Source organism: Sinohyriopsis cumingii, chromosome 6 (genome assembly GCF_028554795.1).
Source record: "Sinohyriopsis cumingii isolate HCF-2022 chromosome 6, ASM2855479v2, whole genome shotgun sequence".
NCBI classification, from domain to species: domain Eukaryota; kingdom Metazoa; phylum Mollusca; class Bivalvia; order Unionida; family Unionidae; genus Sinohyriopsis; species Sinohyriopsis cumingii.
Window position 1 is genome coordinate 153430162 of NC_142966.1, and position 14895 is coordinate 153445056.

Below are 14895 nucleotides of genomic sequence, written 5' to 3' on the forward strand. Positions count from 1 at the left end.
TTGACAATCTCTTAAACAATAGTTACAAATGGAACGCAACATTTGCTATTTAACTTCATGGAAGAAAGAACTTAATAAGTAAATACAAAATTTACAACTTATTGTCTTATAATTTTTATTCACTCATTATAAGACAATTAATTTATGCAAAATAACCAAGGGAACAGTTTTCTATTCAACCCTTAAACGAAGATAAAACAATTGACTTTATTTGGTCAACAAAAGTGAAATATATGGCCACAATGGGACAAATAGCCTTGGTATGAATTTAAAATAATTACCTCTTTGAAAAGGGTCAGGATATATATTAACAAATTATTAAAAAGGAACAGGTGTGTGTGTGTTTGTGCACGTGTGTGTGTGTGTGTGTGTGTATGTGTGTTAATTAGAAACAAATCCCCTTTAAAATATTACACCATATGTTTTATTGCGAGAAAATCCAATGTAATGTTCTAAATCTTATTGCAAACTGTTATGGCAAAACTGAATTGAACACACAAAGAACAATACAACTTTATTTAAACCAGGATAATTCTCTCCTTTTGCTCCTTCCAAGTAATATTTTATGCATATGCTGTCAGAATAAAACGAAAATAAATCATTTCATTTCTAGCGAGTCTGACGTGTGTCACTGCACACACACACGAACACACAAAACACACGCCTGTACACAATCTCTGTCTGTCTGTCTGTCTCCAGTATATTGCTTAAGTCGTCATAATAAAGACAATAATATTGTGTCTGTTTTAACCAAAATTTTATTTTCTGGAGGATAGCAGCAGTAACATGGCAAATTTTCTTTTTAACTTGTTCGACGTATACAAATACTGGTCTATTTCGACATCTTTGAAACACGTATTGTCGTAAACATCCAACCTGAGAAGAAAAAGAACATTTACAGTTGCATATACTGTAGATATGCTATTACCTTAATAATATATCAAATACATGTTTAACATAAAACAAATATTCAACGAGAATCTTGTATATTTACAAGATAACAGGTAAAATCATGTCTAAGGAGGTCAAATATTTTTACTAAACTACCCCAAAAATGAACTATCTAAAGAATTATTCAGAATAAATTGCTGAATCGTCCATCATTTATACGATTTTAGGAATATGAATCTGTTGGAAAATAATTTTTAAAAATAATCACATAGTTAATTGTGTGAAAATAAGAATTTAATTTTATGCAGATACCAGAAAATGTGATTTTCCATTTGCAACTACAATATCACAGATTATGTCTAATATTTACTTGCCTGTCGATTAACTCCTTTTCTCGCCCAGATAACTTAGCTCCTCGTCTTTTTAGAATCCTCTCTCACCGACGATACCATCCATAATCATCCGATTGAGACATTTGTAAAGCATGATGAAGATGTTATAATTGTATTGCTTGTTTTGTTAATCCGGAAATATATACCGGAAATAATCTTGGACCGCTTTGTTCCATACTGCCACCTATCGGTTTAAAGTAAAAATAACGGGATACGATGTGCAAAATCGGCTCCAAAAATGTCCACTGCGTTTCACTGATAAAATGGATACTTGGAATCAAATCATATATTGCTGTTGACATGACATGCATACACGATTACGTAGAACTGTATATCATCTCCGCCGTTTGACAAAGCTGCTTTGTAGTCAATTAGTAAGAACTTCTTTACCGGAAGGAAACAATTTACGTTACACTGGTTTTAAACAAAGCTAAGTATTTGTCACGTGACATTGGTGCACACTGACGAGATGAAATCAGTAACTGACCTATTTTGCTTTTACATCTTTTGCTTACTCCCATATAATTCGTTCATTCCTTTATAAAGATAAATATCCATATCTTTATATATAAAAACAGAAGGATAAACATAATTTGAGTGCGTGTGGGTCTTTTTATTCCTGTAATTTTCACTGTTTACTATACTATACTGAACATATTCTTGAATATATGTGTAAACCAATACACGTATTTACGCATATACAGAAGGTACCATTACGCGCAGTTTTGGAATCTTGTTAATTTGTATACATTTTCAGTTTTATAAAGAGCACGTGTTATGCGTATATTTTGAAACATTAAACCACACAGAACAGAGGCAAGATCAGCGGGTCAACGCAATATGCTTGACTACAGTTACATTCCTATCTAAGTACTTAATCCACAGGAAGTCCGGTGCAGAACTTTCAGAGTTTCCAACGAAGTTTAGATGCCTTGATCATCGAGCAAATGTAATGAATCCTTGTTCTGGTATGAGGTTACAGTTGGATTTAATTTGTTTTGTTCGGTCTGGAAATTTCCTTGAACTGCCCCCCCCCCCTTCGATCGGGACATCGCTCTTTGGGGGGGGGGAGGGGGACCAGACAGATGCCACCCCCACCAAGTTCCAGAAAAAAAAGGAAAAGTTGTTATGTGTTCTGTATCCCCCGAAGGTGTGTATGTTTGTATTATTTATAATAGAAATTTGATCAAAAATTTGATTTCTTGACATTTTTGATGGGGTATTTAATCCCTAGTGTTATCTGAAAGGTTGTTCATCCGACCCTGGGTTAAAACCCCGGTGTCGAAATCCCTTCCCTTGTTTGTTTGGTGATCTATGCTAGAGATCTCTAAGTCCCGTGTGTGCCATATGTGTATGCTATATGTATGTTTGCTATATGTTTCTATGTTGGGACGGCTTCTTGTAGTCAAATTTCCCCAGTTGTCTTCTCGTATACTATTAGGCTAATAAGTTTTTACTTTTATTTTCGGTTAATTATTTTGATTGATTTTTTGAGATTTGATAGAGAAAACGGTGTGATATTATGGTTTTTGTAAAGGAAACTTATTGTTTTAAGTGAGTGGTCATATGTGTCGTTTTCTCTCCATTTTTGTTTCCGAGTGAGAGGCTTTGTCCGGTGAAGGCTCCACATTTTTCTTGAATTTCTTAATGTTTCACCTTTAGCGGAGTGTAGCTCTCTCCATTATTTATAGAAAGTGTAATTCGAAAGTTCCAAAAAGTTTTTATCTTGTATATTTAGTATAGGTTATGTTAGTATTGATAGTTTTGTTACTTCTCTAAATGTTGTTATTTCCCTATGTTTCTGTTCTGTTTGTCCATTTCCTCTGCATGGGTTTTTCTGTCACTATTTCGCAGGCCTGTTCACTCGGCCATTTCCATCAGTTCGTGAAATAACCTCGAAGTAGTTGTAGGAATGCACATCACTTTGATGTATTTGGTAATTCGCCTTTGGCAGAGTCCACCACATATGTTACGAACCGAAATTGTTTCTACTGTTAGTTTTACTCTTTCCGCCGCCAGAGTGTTCAATATGAACGAAAGTAGTTTATATCCGAAGTATTCCGATTGATTGCCCCTCCGTGATCTGCAGACTAGACACCTATCTTCGTCCCGATTATGCCATTCTAATGCTAACTACACTTCCTTTCACTGGCTTAAATATTAATTGCAACACATCTAGATCCTAAATCATGCAGTAGTTGCAAACAGCACTCCGCAAACGGGACCTTTGGGACTAATTTTCGTCAGTTTAAGGGTGTCAGTTTAAGGGTGCAAGGGACAGATTTCATGCACAAAGTTATTGCCTCATCCACATGTATAATACAAAAAATGCAACAAAATAAATTAACAAAAGACACGTGAGGTCAAAAAGGTCCATATTTTTGGATAACCATATAAAAACAAAGCATAAGAATATTATTCGCTTGAATTGATAAGTCAATGGCGGTTCAGAGCAAAGAAAATGTGTGCATCCCATCCCCAAATCTATACCTGCATTTTTTCACATCCAAAGATTATTTCTGACACCATGTGATACTCATAGTGCTAATACAAGCCCTTTCCCTAGCTGATAATTTCGAGAAACATTGTATTCTAAACAGCTTGATGAAATTCTAAATATTTACCGTACAGACAGTTTTGTTTAGATCTTCTTTCTGGAGTGGCTTGCTTTTCTTCCCAGCCGATTGTTTGCTTTTTGTTGTCTGCATACTGTGAAGTAACTACGAGATGTATACATGCCTCAAATCAATGTTAATAGCAAAACAAGTCCGAAACACATAATTCACAAATAATCTATATCCTTAATTACTGAACAATCATATCTCAACAAGTCACGCCATAGCTTTAAGCAAAGAAATTATACAAGGTCCAGTTTACGAAACTATCCCCTGCCACTTAAAATAGGGCGTAAATGGTTAGGCTTACACTAAACAATTCAGCAAATAACGTTTAAACTTTTACCAGCGTTGAAAGAACAGCGATGGAGATTTGATGCATTGGCAAGATGAGTTTTCAAATGATACTGTAATAAATTTGGAGTAGGCACATTTGTTTATAGCGCTCCGTTTTAAGGATTTCTTAGATTTTTGTGAAGTCAGGCCTCCGAAAATATTCATCAGACCGAAATAATTAGCCAATTACTATGGGCAAACGTTACGATTGAAATATTAGTGAGTTTCCATGATGCGATGGTTTACTTTTGGTGAATTCGGGTTAGGACTGCATGAGTGTCCCTAGAGTTCAGTAAATTCTAGTGGTGTAAATTGATTGTGTGACTCTAGGTGCAGTTTTTATGATTGGAGACTGGTAAATTACACAATGGAATAAAGGAGCAGGAACCGTTTATTGTTGCCATGGTTGTAAATGCAATGCAAAGTTATAGGCGAAATCCGGCTTAAAATCATGATTTGACTGGCCTAAGGTGGCGTAGTAAAAAATAGTTCCCTGTATTAGGTAGTTGAATAGTATAGTTTTACGGCGTGAAAATGCTGACGGTACGGTATGGAAAGTTGATGAAGAGAAGCCACGCAGTTGTGCGATTCTTAGACAATAGGGAATTTGTTAGATATTTGGTCTTGTATTAATTAGAATAAAATTATTTAAAGAATGGAAACGTCAGACTTTCCAGTTTACAACAGTAATTGTACAGATGTCTTTGGAATCAGGGGAAACTTATGACTTCTAGCGGAATCGCACCAGGGTTTGACATCGTTCGGTCAAGTAACACCTTTGATTGTTGCAATACAAATGTGAATAGATAAAATAAAAATCCTTTCACTCTAATCCCTAACATTAAATGTGACACACAAAGATAATGGTAAAGTCATCAATTTAACTTTCATCAAGAATTAAATTTCCTTTCCTAAATAATAATGAGATGATAAGTTTACAATAATAAAACAATATAATTAATAGAAAAAATATTGTTTATAAATCCTGAATCAGATCAAGTAGTGTATAAGGCCCTGTTTGCGGAGTGCTGTTCGCAACCGCTAGATGATTTAGAATCAAATTATGCTACAATTAATGTTTATGTAGATTGTTGTAAAATAATGCTCAAGTGACGATGGAGATCAGAGACTTGTTGCCAGTTTGTGTGCACTATGATGCAGAAGGTCACGTGTTGAAAGACAGGAGTAATGTGATAAAAGATAGAGACATTCCCCACTGGTGAAACGCAATCATGAACACACAGAGGATTGTGAGGAAATTCCTTGCATACTCCAACTTCCATCATAGTTGGCCATAAGTCCAAAAATGTTTGCAACTCAGAAACTTTAGAGAGAATGACGTATTCCGTGCACTTTTCGTGCTTAAAATAACGGAGGATTGTTCGAACACCCTCTGGTTTAATCATATAACCAACATCATAATTACCGTTATAAATTATCATAAACAACGCACGCCACACGGTGTCATAACAGAAAAGGACGACAAACAACAACGTCAAAGGTTGATTATCATTGTGTAATAAATATACTCTGAAGTTAGTGTTCATTTTATACTAATATCACTCTCGTTTAATAAATTGTTTTATGTCACTGTTAGCAGCTTGTGGCAGATATTATTCAACTTTTATACTTTAGTGTGAAATATAGAGATCTATTGGCGAAATAAAAAAAAATCATTCCGATATTTTCACATGTGAGGAATATATCCTTGTATTTTCACATGTGAAAAATAATATTTCCCATCATGCCATGCGACGATTGTGTTTGCCTTAAAAAGCTGTATCAACAGCAGAAAAAAATTACTTTGTGAGCAAGAACAAATAAACAGAAACTGCCTTACATTTCAGACATGGACATTCATTTTTGATAAAGAAATTTGATCAGACGCCGTTAGCGTCTCTCTAAAGTTATTTCCACTTACTCCCTTGACAACAACAATAAACCTGCTGTGATGCATTACTGAATAGGACTTGTTTTCAGATAGGGTCAAACAGTTTACAAAATGACAAAAAATGTAACTTACTGCGACAGATTAGGTCAACCCAGTCCTATCACTTTCTTAAGTCACGCATATTTATATGATCAGCTTTTGAAAGTTACGTGAACTTACGGAAAGCGGCAGGGGTGGGCGTGTTGTGAGTTTAATCTTTTAAACTTCGATCCTGGAGCAAGTTTAGCATATTATTATAAAACAATCTCTCTTTAACAATGTTATTACCAAATATATGTCATCTCGTTAAAATATCACGTTGTTTGTACCACACAATGAACTATATTCAATATTAACGTAGGAAAAGAAAAATATGGTATATATAAGACACAAAAGAGGAGCTAGGATGTAGGACAAAAGTTCTTTTTCAGAACAATCCAAGCTATAATTAGACAAGGTCTGTTGATAAAATTATTATACAAAACAAGGTCAACACCATGGCCTTGACTCAGACGAAGATAAATATGTTTACTTCTATTGATAATGATCCTAATATGAATCCCACATTCAGAGAGAAGATAAGAACTATGCATTAGTTGTTTACAGAATAACAAAAAATCAATGATTTTGGTTAAAGAGAGAGAATGAATTTGATTTCGGACAAATGCAGCTGCAAGATGCAATTTATTTAACACATATCATATAATGCATTTATATTTATAAAAAAAAACCTAAAAAGTGCAAATTATATATACATAAGAAGATAATCTGATATATGCTGCTCTGTGGCCAGTCTCATTCTTAATAGGCTCAAGGCAAATTCGTGTGACATTGGATGAATGTACGATTGCTTGAACGGTTAGATTTTGTCTCAGGCACACATTCTGCATAATACAGATAGCTAAACTTCGACCTTGTAATGACACCGATTATTAGCATGCAATGATGGCTTGATGTCGGTATATGACTCACTCCTTCGGTGATCAACATCACATTTTATCACTCTCATCGGCATTCTCATCTTGAAACATGCACTACTACTAATATGACTAGTACTGCTACTACTACTACTACTACTACTACTAGGAATAATAATGACAGTACTAAATTATTTTACGATTTTAATGCACAGTTTAAGTTCAAAAAGATCCGAAGATTGATTATTTATAAATCGTACTAGTGACTACGAATAAAATAAATTACAAACATGTCTTAATTCTGTACAGAACAAGTATACACATCTGAGCAATTCTAAAGTCTTCGAGTTTCTTACATTTTGTTTCTTGCGCTATAAATAACATTTATTTTGTTTAATAATCGGAAACATCTTAGAAGACAGATTTGTTCCCTCATCTAATCTTCAAAATTCCCATGGTCATCTTGCAACCTTGATGCAACGGCAGAGAGAGAGAGAGAGAGAGAGAGAGAGAGAGAGAGAGAGAGAGAGAGAGAGATGGAAAAACGCATCTCTATATGATTTTTTTCTACCAACAAATAAACTAAATCGATTTAGGATGTTATTGTTAATAAATACTAATACTTTTGAGGATTCGTGCAAAGTGAAAACTGTTGGCTCAAATTAATGCATATATTTTCGAGATAAAAATATAAAATGTATGACATAGCAGTTCAACGCTATATTTTCAAGACATCACTATAAACTGACACACTGCAGGCATAGTAGCAATATGACTCAAAAAATTGCTAAAGCAAACACACACACACACACACACAAACACACACACACACACACACGTGACGTTTTCTATGCGTTTGATTGATATAAGAATGTCAAAAAACATTGCTAGCCTTAATTAATTATACGCAATAATTTATACTGATTTTTATTTCATATTTTTATTTTCGACTGAAAAACCAACACGAGCAAACAAAACGAAACCACCGCTTTGGCGGCCTAGTGGTTAGAGCGTCCGACTCGGGTGCGGGAGGTAGCGTATTCGAACCCCGGCCGAGACATACCAAAGACTTATAAAACTGGTACATACAGCTGCCTCGCTAGGCCTTCAGCATTAAGCGGTTAGTGTTAGGACTGGTCGGCCAGCTTTCATGATAATGTGACTGGGTGGGACATCATGCTACATGTCTGCAGTATGATGCCTCAGTGCTAGACATCACTAAACTGTCACAATGCAGACATCGTAGCGATATGACTGAAAAATTGTTAAAGCTACATTAAAATCCAAAACACACACACACACACACACACACACACACACACACACACACACAGAGAGATTTTGGACATTGGAAACGTTTACAAATTTAAAGTAACTTTACAACCTGAATAAAGTATCCAAAAGAAACAAGTATAACCTGTTATGAAAATATCAACAAGTATGGACCCAACTCTAATCGATATTGGAAATTATCAGAATGTTTTGTTTAAAAAGAACAACAACCCCTTCTCCTCCAGTGTCCCTTCATAACCTCCTAAACACGACAATGAACAGAAACTACACATTCGATTACGAAAAAGCAAGTTATTTCCATGTCTTAGTTACACCCAGATCCAACGTAAATGATATCTACGATTGTTTACCAGTATTCCAGAGGCCAAACAAATGTTCTATTTATGTATATATCCTATAAAAGAAAATTTGAAAGAAACATTCTGGACGTAATAGAAAATAGTCCAACCCATAAAGTAAGTGGACGCAATAGAAAATAGTCCAACCCATAAAGTAAGTGGACGTAATAGAAAATAGTCCAACCCATAAAGTAAGTGACTGACATAATCACTCATAACATGCTCATCAGATTCAGCGGTTTGTAAGACACTGTGATCACTATCTCCTAGGTCACTCAGAGAACATTGTATACCAAGAATTCGAACACTACAGTTGTTTTGCCTGTTTTTCAAAAACGAGACAATTTTTTTCAATCAATTTATATTACTTTTGAGGCGTGGGGAACACTTACGGAAAGGGTCATATCCAAATATAATTATATTTCTAAAAATAATTGACTTATACCAGTATATACTTGGCTTTACAAGTACCAGTCTGTAATTGACATTACAAGTACGTCTGTTGATAAAAACTGGGGCCTAGTATATTGACAAAATTGGGGCGGTTGGGGTTTGGGGGTGGCTAGTATATTAACACAAGTACCAGTATGTAATTGACATTACAACCAAAAGTCTGTTTTCAAAAACTGGGGGCTAGTATATTGACAGAAACGGAGGGTTGGGGGTTGGGGTGTGGTTTTAACACTGATCTTGAGTCTCAGAAGGCCTTGGCTGATCAACGTCAAGTAAAGACTGATCCCAACAAAACCAGTGCAATTCTCTTTACTAATTGATTGTGATTGTCCATTTCCTTCCCTAGTTCAGTCTTTGGCAACCGAATACTTAATTTTACTCTGGATTGTCAGGATTTTTCCCAATTCCAGTATTTGGTAACGAAATATTTAGCTTTACTCAAGATCGACAGGCTCCTCCTAAGTCCAGTTTTTGGCAACAAAATACTTAGCTTTACACGATGTCGTGAACAGTTGTGTGTAATTTGGTAGTGATTTGCAAACGGCCTTCATGTATACGTGTTGTGTGCAATTCTGTACCCAAAATAGTTAAGGGCATTCCAATTAAAATTAACCAGGAAATCTTTAGGAAAAAGTAGACTTGGCATTTATACGAGCACTTTTATGGCATGCAGATGCTGTCTGTGACGGTTGTTGTCAGGAAGACTGATAGGTTAGTAAAAACTCCATTTAGAGGTAGCATGAATTGTTCTAGGACTTACCAGAAGTACCAAAATTTTAAACTTGCATTCGAACAATGGTTGGCCAAAATTATGCGAAAGACGAAAGTTTCATAAATTATATACCTTGCATAAAATTAGAATTAGTCAAAGCTCATGTTATCTGTATGATCTATTATCATCTTGCATTGTCGGGCTAACAAGCTATATATCTAAGAAATAGATTTCACTTACAAAATTCAAATTATTAGAATAGAAAAGGAAAGGAGGCCATTTATTAATTTGACTTTATCTTTGTGGAACAACCTTCCTTAAAGTGCGCGCGCGCGCGTGTGTGTGTGAGTGTGTGTGTGTGTGTGTGGGTGGGTGGGTGGTGAGAGTTAGGAATAACTGGAGTGATATAAATTATGATTTATTTATTAACCGAAGAGTAATTGTATAAATGTGGCTACGCATTAGAAACTCTATATTCTCTCCCTTTTCTTCGGTGTGTATCTGTTCTGTAGATCATCGCAGGATCCAATTTCTAAATCTTGATTACCTGCTTTTGCCTGCAACGAGCAATCCACTGCTTTGGGCGTCATATGAACTATCTCATGATCAAAACTCTCAATATTTACAGCTGTTCAAGATTATTGGAGGAAACCAGATGATTTTCCCGATGTGTTGTATGTATATCTATGATTATTTACAATACCTTTGTAAATGGTATTATATGTATTACGCATATCCATGTGTTGTACTCCTTATCCCCCTCCCATCTCTCTCTCTCTGCCGCGTGCATAATGCTAAGTGCTTTGTTGTCTTTAAGTTGGATAAATTGTTGCACCATCTCAATAGCTTATTTAAGATGGCAATTAAAAATGTTAAAGCAAAATGCACAAATATTTTAATGCATCTGAATAGTTGAGCTTACAATGATTCTCGTTTATTAAGTTCATCTGAATAGTTGATCTGACGATGACTCTCGTTGTTGAATTCATCTGAATAGTTTATCTGACAATGGCTTGTTAAGTTCATCTGAATAGTTGATCTGACGATGACTATCATCGTTAAGTTCATTTGACTAGTTGATCTGACAATGAATCTCTCTCTCTCTCGTTAAGTTCATATGAATAGTTGATCTGACGATGACTATCATCGTTAAGTTCATTTGACTAGTTGATCTGACAATGAATCTCTCTCTCTCTCTCTCGTTAAAGTTCATCTGAATAGTTGATCTAACGATGTCTCTCGTCCGTTAAGTTCATCTGAATAGTTGACAACACAATGACCACTCTGGTTTATTAAGTTCTGAGACCGAAAACAAAAGCTGGCGGCGGAAGTCCATGTTTAGGCATTTCATTTTCAGTAATTTTATTTGTTTGTTTTTTTATTTCGTATTTTTTCAGGGCTATCAAGAATAATATAGTACTGTTGAACATGTGTGATGTAAATTAACGAGATTTTCACTCTACTGTGCACACTTTTAGGTAAGTTTTGGACACTCTGATAAGATAATCTTAAATTTGTTATCAATTTTATTTAAAAAAATTAGAGCTGATTAAGTATATGACTAGTACACTAATACACTAATACATTAGACAATAGCTCAACCGATGTCAAAGTGAAATTGCTACCATTTGAGATGGATAACACAGGCTTGATTTCGATTATCATTTCGCATAAAATAGGGGATGGACAAAATGATGGCACACTATAATACATTAGATTAAAAGGTAGATAAATGCCATCTTATTTCGGGCATTTAATGGAGACAATAGATTTTATCACAAAATATGTTCATACATCTATTGTGTACTTAAAACGTCAGGTAAATTTACTACACTAAACCGTAACCTCACCTGTGATTTAGGAAAGGCAAGCAGCCTGTGATTTTCACCTGTTTAAAGTTTGACACGCTGATAAAAGATAGACTTAGGGATGAATCAGAGAGAAGGATCGTAGTTAAATGTATCGTATATTCCATTTGTCAATTTCAGGTGGCAACATAGGGCGTTTAGCGCAAATTAGTTACGTTGGTGACAAGCCCACGCGACATAGATTTCTTTCCATTGTCACGTCAAACTAACGTCGTGAGCTGATTAATTCCTTTACATCTGTGGGGTGTAGAGTACACCTTATTGGTCTGGGCAGATACTAATTTCGTGCCCTCACGGACAGGTCAGATATTGACATGCATATGTGATCTCCCATATTGCCAGCAGATTGTGAGATCAGATCCCACACACATATGGTTGCAGGTAGCAGGTTTTAATGTCAGAATGAGAAGCAGATTTTTAAAAAAAAATATTACAAAATACTTTCTGTACAAGTGTGATATTTGTATTGGAATGAAACAATCTCCACGTTTTTTTTAAAATCTCCCAAAAGCGTAGATAGGTGGATGTGTTGATATATGGATAGATGGGATGCAGGTAGGTGGTTTGGTATAAAGATGGACGTGTGCATGTATGGATAGATGGGATGCAGGTGGGTGAATTGGTATGTAGATGGATGTTTACATGTATGCATAGTTGGGGTGCAGGTAGGTGAATAGGTATATAGATGAATATGTGCATGTACGGAGAGATACTGTGCAGGTAGGTGAGTTGGTATATAGGTGGATATGTACATGTATTGATAGATGGGGTGCATGTAGGTGAGTTGGTATAGTGATAGATCCGTACATGTACGGATATATGGGATGCAGGTAGGTGAGTTGGTATATAGATGGAGGTGCAGATCTATGGATAGATACAGATATGTGAGTTGGTATATACATGGACGTGTAGATATATGGATAGATAACATGTAGGTAGTTGAGATGGTATATAGATGGATGCTTACCTGGATGGATAGGATGGATGCAGGTAAGTGATTTGTAAGATATTAATATCCAACCAATTTATGTCTCTGTACAGCTAACACATAACTACAAGGATCACCCAGTCTTTAAATCTTGTTATAAAATTATGATAATCTGACAATTAAAAGTAGAATTTAGTTCATTAATTTAAGAACCTCTATTCATTTATTTCTTCTTTTCTTAACTATCTAACTCTTGACTGTATATTGCATTGTTTTTAAAATATTTGTTAGTTCAAGTCCTTTGTGCATATGTTTATTTTTAGTATTGAAGTTGTTTTTCCCTGTCTTTTGTGCATAGTATTTACTTTGTGTAAGAAAATTGTTCTTCCACAAGCGAAGTAGTCGATTACTTGAAGACGTCGTAAACTGTTTAATAATTGCGTCGTTACCACAAATGTCATATCCTTATATCGGAGTTACATTATATTCAAGTAGTATTTTTTCTGAGTTTCATAATAAATGAGGAACAATAATATATGCAACAGGCAAAGAAACCTCACAATTGCTTTGGAAAAATCCACTATTTTGTCTAGACCAGATTTTATTATAAATACTTGTCTATACAATGCAAATGAGCAACTTAAAAACAGTATCTTAATTACAGGTTTATGATAATGTTTAGAGAAAAGACTGCATTACAGTAAGTTGTCAGAACAAGAACACATAAAACAAATACTTTTTAGATTGGTCCATAAATAATATCGTTACATTTTACCTGATTTTAAAATTAAAGCAAAAAATTAATATAATAATACGCTTTCTGCCATGTTAATAGAATTGCGATTGCTTAGTCTAAATGGATTCCGATTCATACAGGGACGACAGTGATGTATTACCTAATTTACATGCATGAAAAGCACGACTATCATAAATTGTTAAACAATTTCTACTTAACTTGACCTAACTTAGCAGTTATATCTTCCACCAACTATATACGTCGAGTTGAATTTTGTTCATTTAAGCTGTAACTGTTGTTTCAGCCAGTGTCTGCCCATAAATCAACCTAAGATTTCAATGTGTTTTATGCCTGCGTATTGTACTAAATCATGGTATATAAGCATGAAAAAAAATCGAGGTAGAGGATTTGCGAGAGAGAGAATATATATATATATATATATATATATATATATATATATATATATATATTGGAAATAAGTATCAAGTGACAATATCAGGCACTAATAATAATAATAATAATAATAATAACAACAATAATAATAATGACATAAATACCAAGAAAAGGTTGCACTAGAAGAGCGACGATAACTTTTTACATTTGTTCCTTGTACTTATATTTTCTTCTTCTAAAGATTAAACAAGTCTTCTTCTTAAGCATATTGTAATTGTCTTGAAGTTGATTCAATGATTTAAATATTTGTTGACAAATCATAAGGACTCGAGCATCAAATTTGCCTCAAAGTAAATTCAATATCTAGAAACAAGAATTCATATTTTCCTAATTAATAACTTTTCAGTATAGCTGTCAGACCCTTTATGTGAGGTAACTGAATCTTTAATTCTAAATGTATTATGTGGAGGTAATAGTTACACGTATGCGTTAGTACTTTGTTTTTATACTTCCTTTTCCTTTCTTGCACCTTACAACCTATATCTGCCCGTGTCTTTTTCTGTCTATTTGTCTCTTTGCCCGCCTGATTTTGTATCTTGATAACTCTCCGTAAAACAGTATTCATATCGGAAGCAACATTACATTTTACTCGTCAACGGTGTTATTGCTGCATATTGTATTTGATCGTTCATATGACATACTTATCTATCAGCTTCTATACAGTTTTGCTGTTTGCCTGTCTCGGGCTAAGACCAGAGTTCTTGCTGAGATCCCCCAGTTTCCAGCATCCCGGTTAATGAACATTGACGAGGCGGGTGCCTGATTGGCTGATGGCAGCACACCATGGCGGGCCATGTGTCTGTTATCATAACATTCTCCAGAAATATGTACAACTACACTTGCCAAATTCTCCTGCAGAGTATCCGCATGGCACTGTCATATCTAATAAATGCAAACTTCCATATTGACTACAAACTGCACTCCTAAGCTGTATGCATTCAGACCTCATGAGCGCACTTGCTTGAGTAAACTTCCATACTGATTTTAGACGAGCTCAATGGCTTCTTGTAATGATAGTCCAGAAGCACTAAGT

The 14895-nt window shown here is 34.9% G+C and overlaps 1 protein-coding gene and 1 long non-coding RNA gene across 5 annotated transcripts in view; one reads left to right on the forward strand and one right to left on the reverse strand.

The window, feature by feature from the left end:
• The window catches only part of LOC149798288 (neurobeachin-like), a 561888-nt gene that overhangs the window by 425946 nt on the left and 121047 nt on the right, over positions 1-14895 (forward strand). The gene's annotated exons all lie outside the window — the stretch shown is intronic.
• Positions 402-1773, reverse strand: LOC149798291 (uncharacterized). Its single transcript, XR_016421616.1, has 2 exons — positions 1266-1773; positions 402-876 (listed from the first exon to the last, which is right to left on the reverse strand). It is a non-coding gene; the product is annotated as an uncharacterized LOC149798291 (long non-coding RNA).